Source organism: Chlamydotis macqueenii, chromosome 1 (genome assembly GCF_036417535.1).
Source record: "Chlamydotis macqueenii isolate bChlMac1 chromosome 1, bChlMac1.mat, whole genome shotgun sequence".
Classification (NCBI taxonomy): Eukaryota; Metazoa; Chordata; class Aves; order Otidiformes; family Otididae; genus Chlamydotis; species Chlamydotis macqueenii.
In genome coordinates, this window is record NC_141556.1 from 7,506,513 (window position 1) to 7,519,502 (window position 12,990).

General features: G+C 44.6%; 1 long non-coding RNA gene across 3 annotated transcripts; it reads right to left on the reverse strand.

The window, feature by feature from the left end:
• Window positions 1–5,434: 5,434 nt before the first annotated feature.
• LOC147601967 (uncharacterized) lies at window positions 5,435–12,981 on the reverse strand. 3 transcript variants are annotated; one of them, XR_015258214.1, is made up of 7 exons: window positions 12,705–12,981; window positions 12,003–12,229; window positions 10,898–10,968; window positions 9,994–10,119; window positions 9,415–9,540; window positions 7,277–8,596; window positions 5,435–6,225 (listed from the first exon to the last, which is right to left on the reverse strand). It is a non-coding gene; the product is annotated as an uncharacterized LOC147601967 (long non-coding RNA). The 3 variants fall into 3 exon arrangements; XR_015258215.1 differs by having other exon boundaries at window positions 10,817–10,968; XR_015258217.1 differs by lacking the exons at window positions 5,435–6,225; window positions 7,277–8,596 and adding an exon at window positions 8,646–9,166.
• Between the last annotated feature and the right edge of the window lie 9 nt (window positions 12,982–12,990).

Genomic DNA, 12,990 nt, shown 5'->3' on the forward strand with positions numbered 1-12,990 from the left:
GATAGAGCTGGGAGGGGAGATATGGATGGGCCCTGTCTAGTAAAGCTTCAGTTTCGTTGGCTTCTGCACATCACGATCTCTTCATTCTGCAGCTCTTGTTATGCTGCAGGCCATTGAAAAGAAATAATAACAAACACATTGCAAGCCATGAAAATGAAAGGCTTTGATCTTGCTCTGCTGTTTGAGAAAGGCTGCAAACTCCACCCAGCAAAAGGCAGCATTAGCTGGGCTTTTTGGAAACTCACCCATACGGGCTTCATCCAAATTACAATCTGGGTCCACAACTGCAGCTTGTGTTGTCCCTTTAAAGGAAGCTTTGATACACAGTAGTGAGATTCCCACACACAAGTACAGAAGGTTTTCTTCATTCTTAACCCTTGTAGAAACGGCATGTAATTCTTATTCTTTACATAAATGGCATGCAATTCTCTACGGAATAATTGCTTCAGTAGATTGCATGGCTTGTCCTCAACACAGCACCCAAAAGCCCTGACACAGTGAGTGTTCAGCATCATCCCAGAGCGCTGTCCTGGCAGATGCTCCCGTCCCTCAGCAAAATTTAAATACCTTTAAATGAGGCTGGCTGCTTCCTCACACTACTTAGGATTCAGAGCACTTTTCCCGAACACTCTGCAGAAGGATCCCTGGAGATGCCATGAAAGAAAGGAAATCTTTACATTGTATTTTGTGTCTGTTGGCTCCGCAGTGATGCTATCATGTATCTCCTGGACTGCTGACATCTTGGCATTAATTCTTATTGGATTTCCTTGCTGGCTATACCATGATGTCTCAGATATGATTTATGCCTTTACTGACAAGTCCATCAATAGACGGTCCACCCCATTAAAACAAGACTATCCCTCAGAGAAGCGGCCTGTTCTCCATATTTATAAGCAGGTTTGACCTAGAGATTCCTAAACACAGTACTTTCAAAAAACACACCATGCTGGCAACTTCCATCTGTAAACTACAAAAGTCACCAGAGTGGTGTGACAATCTGATGTGCCATCCTACTGCACCCCTTCCCAATGATCTGCTGGGATTAAGAGACCCTGCCCCTTAGCCACTGTGTAATTTCACCACGGGTATTACAGGTTTATTGCAGTCTTTTCCAGAGGTGACAGCATTTCAGCTGGGGGATGCTGTGGAACATCGTATTCTAGTGGGGCTCTCATTCTGCATTGTGAGAGTATCCGAATGCCCTTCAGAAATGCCTCCAGCAGTGTGTTTATTGCCTTTTTTTTTTCACTTGCAAAGTTAAAAGCTATTGTTTGTCAGGCTCTTTTCTTCTTCATGTACTTTAGATGATCATCTCTCAATAAGTGCTTCATTTAAGCTTTAGGATGAAACGTGGAAATAGCACTCAGATCCCTGGAGAGTTCATTCCTACAAAGTAAAGATGCTTTCAGACCATTCTGCCTGATTGCATCCCGATACCAAATGATTCAAGAGAGCAATCCTTATTCACCTCTGCTGCTCTTTTGGCGAGAGTCATGGCAGCACTGCACAGGGGGGGAGCAGGTTGTTTGGCTTTTTTTTATTATTATTTTGGTGGTTTTATCCCATTTTCCACTTCAATCTGCACCTAATTCTCAGATACATTAGCTCAAGCTAGGAAGTAACTGCTTCCATTTCAAGTGAGAAGGGGTTCACTCAGCTGGCTGTCTGCTTTGCTCAATTATTAATATTGGAGAACTATTGATTTTGCCTCCCTGAGCTTAGTGGCAAACAAGTGCTGCAAAACAGAAGTGGCAAGCAAAGGAACAAGAAGAAAACAGCATCTGCTTCCAACACAGTTCAGTCACCTGAAATCCAAGTGGCCCATGAATTCCATTAACCTGTGAAAAGTAATTCCCACAAAATTATCTTCTCCTTCTCAAATTCCTCTGGTTACTTTCACTCAATATATTCTTCTTGATATCCCAAGTTCAAGGATGAGGTGTTTTGGGGTAATGACTCTGGGCAAATGATAACACTACATGAGCTGGCTGTAATCTAGGAAGCTCTTTGAGATTTGGTATGTAGATACTGCACTGAAGCGCCTACAGGCAAAACAAGTTACAGAACCAAAGTGATACACTAGCCCAGCTCTCACTCTCAAACACACTCTTACCCCTCAGTCCCAAAATGTGCTGCCTACAGCCTCAGGCAGCTCAAAATCTTAGACAGCCCCTTGCTTTCAAAGAAAAAGGCAGAGAAAATGCCTCTTAAGGAGTTTGCCTTCGTGAGCTCTCCACTTCCCAGCTATCCTATAGCTTACACATCCTACAGAAAAATCCTCCAGGGCCCTAAAGCACCCTCCAACACGGTCTGTCTGCTCTGGGACACACTGCTGCTGCCAAAACTCACCGTGACCAGCTGAGACTCCAGCAGTGGCTGAGTTGGAGCCCAGCTTTGACCTTGAGGAGGAACTACCAAGGCTTTTAAAGAGATTTATACTAAATCTCCACACAGAGCACAGCCTATAAACAGAGAGGGTAGTTTCAGAGGGAAAGTTATCAGGTCAAGCAAAAATCTTTGCAGAAGTCAGAACTGGCCTTGTATGGATCAATAGGGTTTGACCATGCTATTGGGGGAGCCCAAATCATACTGTGATGTATTATAGAAAAGACTGCAAGTAGAAGCAATCCCTCAAACAGAAACATGGCTGGGAACAGTGCCAGGTCTGAGTGACACTTAACCCTGGGCTTGATTCAGATTTTGTTCCTTTCCTGGGGAAGAACATGCGAAACCAAAGCAATGAGACCTGGACGAGAAGTCTGTCATTTGTGTCCTACTCTGACATCACAATGCTAATAAATGCCTAAGGTAAAGATAATACGTTAAACCAATAATATCTTAAATGAGTACCCAACCCTTCAGAGAGAGCAGATCCCTAAAAATCATTGAATTTTCTTCCCCGTTCAGTGTCTCTTGCATATATAACCCCTTTTTAATAGACAGAAGCTATGACATAATGCAATCAAACATAAATCTGACTTTTCTTTCTCTGCAGCGCACACTGTTGAGGCCAGGTACCCCTTCTCCTTCGTACCCTCTAACCCAGTGGCCTGCCAGAAGCATCAGGGAGAAAGGAAAGAGATTAAAAGAGATGGCTGCAAGTGGAATAGTGAGGACCACAGGAATGACTGCAAAGAAGCTGCCTCGTGTCCTGTTCGGGTCTCCATCATGTCCTGTGCAACTCTGTTTACCTTGGGGGAGCTTAGCAAACAGAAGTGACCACATGTGTTTACTGCCTGTTCACAATATTCTCCAATAATCTACCCAAAGAAAACAGTATTTCTTTAGACAAGAAAGCAGGAGAATAAGTAAGTGAAGAAGGGGGAAAAAATAAAACACGTATAAAGCAAGCATCAGCTTTGAGGTTACAACCTATGGGTTAACAAGATCTTTTAATAGGTTGTTCCTCTGTCCCTGCAGAACTCAGCATGTCTAGAAACATATTTTTTACAGCAGGCTTTCTATAACATCATCTTGTTCTCATCTCTGTAACTAGTTTATTGCAGCTATGATCATAATTGATCAACTTGTAAACCTAATTATAAAGTCTGCTCCCTCCTCTGCTTTGTTTCTTGGCTGGCTCTTGCTTTTGAAAGCAGCAAGGATTTAGAGTGGTGGCTGTCTGCAGTATCCATCCTCTCCCCGGCTTGCCGTTAATGCTGCCTGGTTTGGGAAGTGCAGTCTGGCTCCCGTGGAGAGGCCGAGGATGTCTGGTTACAGAGCCTCCAGCCATTAACCCCACCTGGATCAGGTCCTGGCTGAAAAGACAACATCAAAGTTGTAGAGGGAGTCAGAAAGGCTGGCAGAGGGCAAGAAATGCCTCTATCCTGTATTCCGGCATTCTGTGGTTCTCACGTCGCACTTGTGAGATACTGAACTGCACAGAAGCGGATGCCCTTCAAACAGCCCTCTGGATTTGACAGTTACGATGCTGCTTAAGGCACCTCAAGGCAAAAGACAGACAATATATTAAGTAGGAGATATCTGAGAGGGATCACTTGCCACTGGGGACATCCACAGGCTGTCCCTAGAGAAATGCAGTCAGAATCACCCCCAGCAGAGTTGACAGGCGGAAACAGGATGCAGCAATCTGGGTATCAGTCTGCATCTCATCAGGAGTCTGGACCTGATTTCTGCATGCACTGATGTCTCTCCCTTTAATACCGAGGTAGGTCCTTCTGTGGAGAAAGCAGATGGTTACTGTGCTGCCTGGCTGGGCCGTAAGGAACTCATGTGTTGCCAAAGCCATTTTTTTTATCTCATTGGAAAAGCTGAAGTGAGTCGGGAACTCCAGATTACAAGTACTGAGAGATTATGTTTTCTCAGTGCACACAGCACCAGGACAAGAAGTGCTTTGCCAATTCTCTGCAGCACTGCGCTTCAGCCCTCCGTGAGGAAACCATGGAGCTGGGTAGCTCAGAAACCAAGTCCTGTGCTTGGAGGTGAAAGGGAAACCCCACCCGAAAGCCCCATCCAGCTATACAGCCTGGCTATGTGCTCAGACCCCTCACGCAAACCCAGGAGAGGAAGACATTTGTTCCATGACACAACAATGTAGAGTCTCAGGTGCCAGGGCACCTGAACAAAGCAAATGAGCTTGCCATGCCATGCCATGAGGCTCTGCACAGAAAGAGTTAGGAAGAACTATTACACCCACATTGTCATAAACAAACCCTAAATTAAGAGAATTTATTTCCACGTGGGGGGCAATTCACCATGCACATGCATACCTGAGATAAGTGAGGGAGATGCGCAATGTCAACTGGCCTTGCAAGTAACAGGTGCTTCAATTTAATCACCAGTGCTTGAAAACCCAAATCAAAGTCTCTGCAGACGAAAAACATGGCAATTGACTGACATAAAAATCCATAACTTTCTAAGCCAAGATATCCCTTTAGAGCCCAAACGAGTATAGAAGTCGCTGTCACAATAACTAGATTAAACTCCCTTCTCAAGGACAGGAGGCGTCTAACTAAGCAAGACTTTAGTAACAGTAAACACTTGACTTAAATAAAATAACTCTGTATTAAGCGTATTTCCGCAAAATACACTATTTTTTATTCATAGCATTAGCAGTAATAATAACGGTTAACAAATGAGAAGCATTGTTTCATGTTCTGAGGAGCTTTAGAAGCACTAAGTAATTAAGAATTTGCTAATAAAGAGTGGCTAATAAACAAAAATTACAGAAGAATTTTAAGAAGCTTGAACAAGCTACAGAAATCAATGGAAGACAAATGAGAACTCAGAGAAATCTGATTTATATTAAAAATCCCTAAAAACAACAATGCAACATGGTCTGAGTGAAACGAGGTCAGTGTGTCTCTTTCCAGAACTGAACAGACGTGCCCACAATGCAGAACCCACCACAACAGAGGTCATTTTATTGGGAAATTCAGGACAGATACAGAAATTCAGGACAGATACAAAAATTCAGGACAGATACAGGCAAAGGTGTGTCCTGCCAGGAAGCAGATCCCAAAGACAAGGATAAAACCAGGATGAGAGAAAACTGCAAGACGATGGTCAGAACATAATTATCCAGGTATATTAGCCTAACATTTTTCTCCAGTTCTACTTTTGTGGAGATGCTTGAAATCGTAATAAATAAATAAAACCCTGCTGCTTCAGAAGAGGAAATTTGTGATCAAAGAGTTCTTTCAAGGTGACATTAAAATTAAGGTATTAAATTTATGCTTGTACTGAAGCACCTAAGCAGCTATTTAACCAGCTCTGGGCCTGTCATTTTTCAGCTCCTGGCAATGTTAGAGCCTAAGCCCCTAAGTCCTGCCCAGGCTTTGCTCACCAGCAGCACTGTCGTTGACTCAAGCATCAGTACATCTTAGTGTCAAGTCCTAAGGCTTGCAAAACACCAACTTCACTTAAGAAGTGGTGAGCTCCCTCAGCCGTCTGAAAAGCAGCCTGTTTTCTGCCAAAAATGTCAAGTCTGTGCATACTTCCTTGAACAGTCTCCGAAAAATTCTCCTCCTCTCCTTTTTCTTGCAAACCAAATTCTTCCCAGTATTCACCACTCTCCCAGTGACAGCGCAATGACGTGTTCTGGATTCCTGGCCTGTTTTGCAGAGGATAAGTGCTGCACATCTGCCACCGAGCAGAGATTACCCTTGTTGTGCCGCAGAGGCAGAACAGAAGTGCTGAGCAGCTGGGGCTGGCATCCCTCTGGGATCTGGGGCACCACTGAGAGCTGGGGTAGCCCTCTGTGGTCTGCAGGGCAGACGTCCATTGAACACCTCTTGCTCTAAGTTCCTGTGATAATAACATCCTTTCTTGATCCCACAAGTTCTCTCTGTCTTGGGATTCAAGGTTCTCACACTGTAGTTTCATGTAGAGTTTATGCTGGCATAAACCAGCGCGGCTGCTGAAAGAATCAGCCCTTCTTCCCCTCTGTCGTCATCACAGAACAGCTTGGGTTGGAAGGGACCTTTGAAGATCACCTAAGTGCAGTTCCCCTGCAGTGGGCAAGGACATCTTGCACTAGACCAGGTTTCTCAAAGCCCCATCAAATCTGGCCTTGAACACTTCCCATGATGGGGCAGCCACAACTTCTCTGGACAACCTGTTCCAGCCTCTCACCACTCTTATTGTAAAAATATTCTTCCTTATGTCCAATCTAGACCTATCCTCTTCCAGTTTAAAACAGTTGCCCTTGTCCTGTCACTACAGGTCTTGGTAAAAAGTCTCGCTCTGTCTGTCTACAAGCCTCCTTTACGTATTGAAAAGCCTCTATAAGGCCTCCTCAGAGCCTTCTCTTCTCCAGACTGAACAACCCCAGCTCTCTCAGCCTTGCTTCACAGGAAAGGCATTCTAGCCCTCTGATAATTTCTGTGGCCCTCCTCTGAACTTGCTCCAACAGGTCTAAATGCTACTTCTTCACAGTGTTCCACCAAAGTTGCATGAGTATGTGGCAAAACAGCACAAGGGAAACCTATTTAGGTGAAAACTGATCCAGGTTAAAATCTCTCGTCTAGTTCACTCTGGTTGGGTCATCTGTATGTCTCCACCTGCACTTCTTTCAATGGCAGTGCTGTCTTACACAGCTTAAAGGCTATACAAACGGCACTCCAAGCCTCCTTGCAGAAGGTGCATTCCCAGATACGCGGGGGTGTTCCTACAGTCATTGTAGAGATAAGACAAGGCTGTAACATCAGAATGCCCCCTAAGTGATCACAGAAATACTGCAGTTTGTGAGATGTGCTTGCAAGCTTCATTTCCACTCAGTAAAAGCCACAATATCTCAAGAGCAAGATGATGACACAGTCCCATGCTGGCACCACAGCCCTCTGGAGCACTGCTGAGGGTTCACAGATTCTAGAGGTGGAAGACGCCCCAGAAAAAAAAAAACCCAGCTGGTTCCTACCATGTGTGTGAGGTAGGGTCTCTCTTTGGGAAACTCTGTACTGTCACAATGTCCATAATGTGGCTGTAATTGTTCTCTTAGTGGTTTCTAACACCTGACATGGTCTTTGCTGCATCCTATCAAAAATGCCAGTGCAGCTCAATTCACTATGATAGTGATATTTCCCTCCTCCAGATTGTGTAAAAAGGGAAACATAACCCACCAGAAGTGGGTTTTTTCACACTTAGTAGGAAAGCAGCTTGTGGAGTCAAAGAGCCCTTCAACCAAAAATCATAGCAAGACATTTGAGGTAAAAACAAAAAAAGGAGCATGTATGACTAAAAATATTAGAAGGAGATTTTCAAGAGGATTTAAGTGGTGAAATTTATGAAGAATCAATTTGCTTCCAGGCTTTAGTTGAGAGTTATGCCTTTTAAAATAATGTTATGCTTCCAGCCAAATGTTTTTGGATTGACCATCTCTTTGCAGCCATGAAGCAATGTTTCCTTTATGTTACAATGCATGATGGGAGCCTGGTGCATCTCTCCCCATGGCCCATATGGTGGTACAGAGCTGCAGACACCATTCTCTTTTAACGCTGAACTTGAGTGCACTTCAGGATTAAGAAAACAATATTATCTGCAAGAGATTTTTGCCTCAATACTTTCCAAATAGGGGCTTCCTCAGCCCCTTTCTGGCTTAATTTCCTCTTGCAGCTTTACAGAAGCACTGTAGATCTCCCCTGCATGGAAATATTGAGGAGTCACTTCTTCCAAGAGGAGCACGCTGCACTGGACAGACACTGCTTTCCCTCGACAAGGTGCACTGTCTTTGCTCATTGGCTTGTCTAAGACTTCTCCATCTGACCTGGAATCTCCATGTTTCATTTTCCACTTTCCATGGTTCTCTAGTTCCTTCTCAGCAATTCCCTAAAATAGTCCCACTTTTACTTTTGACCATCCTTAGAAAAAAGTTAACCTCCCTCCCCCAGCTCCTAGCCCTCAGTCACATTTGCTGGTTGATCTGCCTGTGTTTTCCTGGCATAGCTGTACTTGGCAGCAGTGCCACATTCCAAAGGCTTCAGATATTTTCTCAGTCTGCTGCTTTCTTGGTCCAAATTTCACACTCAGAAGGAGCAAAAGAAAAGGGTAAAGATGCCTGTGTTTTTAAACACTTGTGGTATTCTGGAGCTCCTGACCTGTTCAACCCACGATGATCTGGAAAGAGAATTGGTGCCATCTATTGGAAAAAGAAAACAAGGACAGTCGTCAGTTTGGCTTTTAGCTTTTCTGCACATTTATCCATTTTATTTTTATCTTTCCCTTTACTATCAGGGGTGTAAGGACAGAAAAAGTAGCACCTGCTGGCATGGCAGCTGTTGAGGGAAATGTCAAGCTGCTCCTTGAGTGGACATCAGTATCTGCTGAGTGGTCAAGAAAGGAGAAGATAGCCCAAACAAGGATTCTATAGTACTGTCAATGGCAATTATTCTGCAGTCACGAGTCAGTTCATCTCTTCTGAGCCGCAGAGATAGAATCACGAAATCACCACCCTACCAACAGGCAGAAAACTACTTTGTCACCAGGGCTCCTAACACAGGGCCATCTACCTAGAGGAAATAGCACAGAGTACTTTTCGTGGTTGTTGCTCTTGCTAGACTCACTAAATTTATTAAAAAAAAAAAAAAAGATGACAGACAATATTTTTGAATGGTGATGAGTTTGTTTCAAGAAAGAAACCAGAGCTGATGGTGAGGAATTCCAGCAACTTGCCACAATCAAACTGCAACTCATTTGAAGAGGGAAAGAGCTGAAAAGGAAAATAGTTACATTACAATTTTTCTACATACCAGCACGCTCTGAATCAGATCTAAAAGCTGTGCTAGAGGTACTATTTTTACTCTTCTATGTCATTGCACAGGGATGTTATATAATTGCAGTTGTAAAATAAGTTATCCATTCGGCTGTATGTGGGAGGGAAAGTGGTACGTGCCACACTGTATTAAATTGTGCAGAATGGGCCAAAAGCAATTAATTGGAAAAATTCTTTGGCACTACCTTTGCTTCATGCATCCTTCCCACAACAGGGCTGTCAGACTTAAAACATGATCTTGGGTCATTTTTTTCTGCTATTTTATTTCTGTCATCTCTCGGCTTCCTGGACTTTGCATTTGATGATTCTCCCTTTGAAAGTAACAAAAATATCAACAGAAATAGGTTCAATACTGGACTGATAATGAGAAATCCTTTATGATTCTAGATTGAATATACCATACGATCAGTTAACGGCAGATAAATATTCAGATCTGACATCTGACTTTCATGCTTGTCATAGTTCAGCCGCGATCGGGACCAGACCGGCTCTTTGTAGTTGTCCTACTGTACATGATAATCTAAGGCCTGACACTGTTTAATGTAAATTTTAGCAGCTGGCTCTGGCCACCAGGCCATGGTAGCCTTTAACTGTTGGAAGAAACAAATGCATTGCATTATCTTACTTCTCTCTAGGTTACGATGACATTAATCACACAGTACTGCTGACTGCAGAAGTTGGATGCACTTCATAACATCCCCACTCCCCCACTTAATCTGCTCAAAGCCTGCAAAGAACATATCTGTACAGTGTTTTCAAATTACCTGTCAATTGGAAATTAAGCTTAATCAGCAAATCTGAAGTCACAGCAAACGCTCCAGCACTTAGATTGGCAAGAAGCCCAGGTATTAATCAAGGGTAGCAATCCTTCCACAGACCTGTGGATACCTCTGTGGAGAGAATAAAGCAAAGCTTCTTTAGGAAGCTGCTTAAAGGAAGCAATCCCAACTGCTGCAGTGTATATTCATAGTGCCCTGAAAGAGAAGTCAGTCTTTGGGCTATGTCTGTACAGTATCTCTGGGATCTTGGCCAAAATCAGGAGTTTCCAGCAGCTACCACAGCATCAGTCAGAAGCAAGAAGGCAATGCTGAGACTAGAAAGACAGGAAGAGCAGCACCAACATGACAGAGTCAGAGGCAGCACGAGCTCCACATAATGTAAGACAGATAGACAGACAGATAAAATATAAGCCCCATGTGTATATACCCAGAGATATACATGGAGAGATGTTCTTTGTATCTAAGCTTTCTGAAGTTCAAGCCTTTTTTCCAGCTTTGTTAGATTCTCAGGGTTCAGCTCCTGGACAACCACAAAAAAAAGTATCCAGGCTGTTAGCCCAGGACGATGTGAAGATAATTCAGCACAACTCTCCGTCATTCCAGACTAAGCTGAGCTGCATTATCTCACATTTGTGAGGGAGTAAGGCTGTACACAAAGACTGTTTCCACAGCTCAGCTGCCGCAAGGGAATTTCTTAAGTAACTTGACTGAATCTGAGCCCGCAGACGCAGAGCTGATCGATATCTGTTTTCACAAACAAATGTTATGGAGTAGCTTGGCGAATGCTAGGCACTTTTATGCTTCTTACCTCCAAATATTTATCTTCTGTGCAGTACAGCATAGATAGATGAGCTACTCATAACACAGGCCAGCAGTACAGACCACTCGCCAGAAAGTTAGAACAGAAGTCTCCTTCCTTCGCAGAACAAACACACTCTGGTCCTGCATGTTACCCATGACCTGCAGAACGGACAAAACAAATTTGTCACATGAGAGAGTGTGGTGAAAAAAAGATCTGAAAAAAATAAGTGGGCACAAACAATTCTTTTCTCCTTCGTATTCCCACAACACTGATGTGTAACATGAGTTTTGTGTAAACACTTTAATGTTCCTTAGAAAGAAGCATTTTTTCCTTTTATGTCAAAAACTTGAATTGTCTCTTTTTTTTTATTTTTCACAAAGCCTCTTTGGTTATTTCTCTCCCTTGTCTATTTACAAGGACTTTATTTTTTCTTCGGCTTTTAAAAAGCAAAATGTTTAATTCCAATTAGAATCAGATAGAATCATAAAATGGTTAGGGTTGGAAGGGACCTTTAAAGGCCATCCAGTCCAACCCCCCTGCACTGAGCAGGGACACCTCCAACCAAATCAGGTTGCCCAGGGCCCCGTCCAGCCTGGCCTTGAATGTTTCCAGAGATGGGGCATCCACCAACTCTCTGGGCAACCTGTGCCAGTGTTCCACCACCCTCATTTTTTAAAAAAAATCCTTATATCCAGTCTGAATCTGAATAAGATCTGTTCCCAAAAACGAATTCTAGGTACTAAAAACAGATCTGGGATTCCTGTGGGAACAAAGAGCTATTAGAAGTGTAACAAAATAGCAAAATGCTTCTTTAAATTCCTCTGACAAGTAAAACTCAGTTCATATTTGTGGCTCTTCTTTTGCCTTTGCTGCACAGTAAGGTCCTGCAGTTTGCAAGAACTCAGCTCAGAGCTCAAGTAAAAAGCCATGATGAGCTGCCAGTATTTCTGTTCCTCATTCTCACAGAAGCCACCTTTATTGTCCCTCTAACTCCACGCACTCCTGTCTAACATACCAGCCACGGATGCTGGGACGGGAGACGACAGTAATTCAGAGATTACACTCCCTCAAGCAGAGAAGATCCCAGTGTACCTACAAGGAGCCAGATTCCGTTTGTTGTAGCAGCGTAAGCAGAAAGCGCACGGATTATGGGCTCAGCATGCATAAATCTGCTATCAGACCTGTCCTTTACCATGCAGGTGGTCTCAAATGTTTGCTGGTTTTATTTCTAGGGAGATTTGTAACCTGCACCCTCAGTTTCAACGCTGAAGTTCCTCAGCTGTAAAAGGATTGCTCCCTGCCAGCGTCCACCATCCACCGTGCACCTCTGCTCTCTCATGCTGGGGTGCTTGGAGGGCAGCTGGGGACGCCATCCAGAGAAGGGCGCGACTTCGTTGAACAGCAGACGGTTCACAGCTCCTAGGAGATATCACAGCATCATTTTCAAATCAAAAGAGCTTATTTTCAAGCCATGTGATTTTTTAATGATTGTGATTTTTCACACAGAAAGCTGACATTTTAGCTAAAATGACATTTTTCCCATTGAAAACAAAGGAACCAAAATATCCTTGCTGGCTCTATGGCCGAAGGACAGGCACTGTGGGGCACTTTCCGCCCAGCATCCCGCTACGGACAGTCTCTGAGGACGAACTGCCTAAACTAACCCCGTCCCCGGGAACCAGGCATTTAAGGACTGCCCAAACATTGCATCCAGCCACAACACTTCACAGCCATCATGGGGCAACCCCCTCCCCCCAGATTGTGTGGCAAAACCCTACGTGATCTGATCCCGTGGCAATTAAACACCAAAACGTCGTGTGAAACCTTTCCCTCTCCTCCTGTGGAGACCCACGGTTTCCCCCCCCACCCCGACAGGCAGCGTTTCTCACACGACCTTGCTTCTCCTTGAGAGATTTTGCTTCGGTCCCCGCTCGGCTGCCAGGCCTCGGGCTCCTCACGGCGGGAAGCGGGGCGGGGTGTGAGGGAAGGGAGACGCCGCGTAGGCGGGAGGGGACGATGGCCCCGGGGCGGGAGGTCCCCGCAGCCCGCCCTATGATGGGCGGGAGGCCCGGAAGGCCGGGAAGTCCCCGGGGCGGCGGAGGAGGAGGCGGGGACGGCGGGGGAGGGCAGTCAGCTGAGCCGGGGCCGCAGCTGCCGTGGGTTCGCTGTGAGGGGGGGTG